A 2,500-nucleotide genomic window follows, 5' to 3' on the forward strand; every position below is an offset into this window, starting at 1 on the left:
CACAAACACAGTCACAGTCACACACACACACAAACACAGTCACAGTCACACACACGCACACGAACACAGTCACACACACACACACACACACACACATAGTCACATACACACAAACACACGCACATGGATATAGATACAAACACAAACACACATACACAAACAAAGTCACAGTCACACATACACACTCACACACACAAACAGTCACACACACACACAAACACAGTCACACACACAAATGAACACAGTCACACACACACACACACACACACACACCCACACCCACACCCACACACACGGACATAGCTACAAACACACACACACACACCCGCGCGCGTATACTTTATCCCCCTCGCATGCCCGCTCGTTGTTAGCAAGATCCCGGCCATCAATTCTTCTTCCAAGACGTCGGGAGCAGTGAGTGAAATTTCAAAAACGACCTTCTTGCAGTATGCGCGACAAAAAGGACACATACATCACCCCGGCAGAATGCAACAGGAATGGCAATTGATTGGCCAATCAAGGAGCTTGCAAGAGGACCGCGACGGTAGCTGAGTCAGGAAACGGGTCTCGCAATTGGCTTTTATGCGCTGCGGTTCAAGAGGTGAAACTGCTAAATGCCAGCAATCTGCAGGCTCGGGGCGCTATCTGATGGCCGTTGGCAGAAGCAGTATTTTATTGGCTGGATAACTTGTTCAGAAATTCATTGGTTTTAAGAGAGGCAATCGCTGTGTTGCCATTACTCTGTTGCTAATCAGAAAGCAACATGAGCAAATATCTATCTATATATGTATGCACAAATGTATATGTACCTATACAGTACTAAAAGGAATCAATGCTTTTCATAATAGTTTGTTAGCATACGGAATCATCTTTCGAGGGAATAAATTGATCGCTAGAAGGAGGGAGAGAAAGAAAACTTAAAAATCTATTGGACAGATAACGACTCAAAAATCGAAGGGGTGACAACAGATTATTAGAAATTTTTTTGATTATGAATTATAGCCAGTAAAGGTGTCGACTCGAATCTCTATAGGCAAACAAGAGCTTGTTTCCCGAAGCAGCGAACGGCCCAGAACCCCTTCTCCGATAACGTGGAGTAATAAACGAGATTCGACATGGCACTGGCTTCGGCTTCGTCTTATCGTTCGTATTCTTCCCCGTCCGTTTTTATCGCAGCCGAAAAGGAGAGGGTGAAAGGCACCGTAGTGGCCAGGGTATTAGTGTTGGTAGCGGTAACGGTAGTAGCAATCAAGGATGCGAAGGAAAATATATAGTGACGACGATGATATAGCGTTACAGACGTAAATAAATGCTCTAGGTCTTCATTTCTGAAATGTTTATCTAGCCTGGCCTCATGAAGACGTTGGGAGGAAAATAAAACGCAATCTCTCATCCACACACAACATACAAATCGGTCACATTCACCCGTACAAAAAATTACAAAATTAGACGAGTTTATCATTTCTATAACAATCGGTGCCACGTTTCAATGACTAGTTAGTCACTGACTCGGTAATTAACTGCCATAACTCAAGAAGTCAGTAAAGCATCTGGGCATCTTAATAATTCTCGGGGTACCTTAATTCTCTCTAATTCTAAGGGATATGAATCATCTTTCTTCCTTTTTTTCATTTCTTTTTTTACGTTGGGATCAAATCACCGCCATTACTTTAAAAAAAAGAAAGAGAGAGAAAAAAATCAACTAAATTAATTTTGATTTCTGGTTTAATTTCAAGTTTAATCTGTCTCTTTTTTCTCCCGCTATCATCCACTTATATCTCTTATGCAGTTATTTTCTTATTCTCTTTCCCCTCCTCTTTATCTCCATCTTTTGGTATTCCTATTTGGAATTATCTTTCATTTTCCCTTCTATTCTCTTTCCCCATTTCTACCCCTTTTATTGAAATTACTTTTTCAATTTCTTCCTCTCCCTTATCCTTCATTCCATTTTCTCCTTCTCTTTTCTTTCCTTTTTTCTCCTCTCCTTCCCCTTCATTCCATTTCTTTCCTCTCTCTTATATAAGCCTCTTTCTCAATTTCTACTTTTTATCCCTTTTTCTCCCTATTCCTTTTTCTTGACGTCTTCCACTCTTCCTACTATCTATCCCTTTATTATTTTTCTCTCTTCCCTTTCTAAGCCTTTTCCCTCTTTTTTTCTCTTCCTCCTTTCCTTTTCTTAGCTTCTTCTCTCCTTCCTTACTTTCAGTCCCTTCTCGTTCTTTCCAGTTATTGCTTCTTCTCCTCTTCCTTTCGTTCATCCAATTTTCTTTCTTTCCACTTCTATTTTTGGCTTCCTCTTTTCTTCCTACCCTTTCCTTCTTTCTCTTATCTTATTCCCCATTCCTCCTTTTCATTCTCCTTCTCTCCTCCACTATCCATTACTTATTCTCTTCCTTCCCTATATTCTGTCCTCTCCCTATCCCTCTTCATTTCTTTTAGTCCGTCATTTATTTTCCCTTTCTCTCGTCTCTCTCTTCCCTTCTATCTCCTCTCTCACTCT

This window comes from Penaeus vannamei, chromosome 14 (genome assembly GCF_042767895.1).
Source record: "Penaeus vannamei isolate JL-2024 chromosome 14, ASM4276789v1, whole genome shotgun sequence".
Lineage (NCBI taxonomy): Eukaryota > Metazoa > Arthropoda > Malacostraca > Decapoda > Penaeidae > Penaeus > Penaeus vannamei.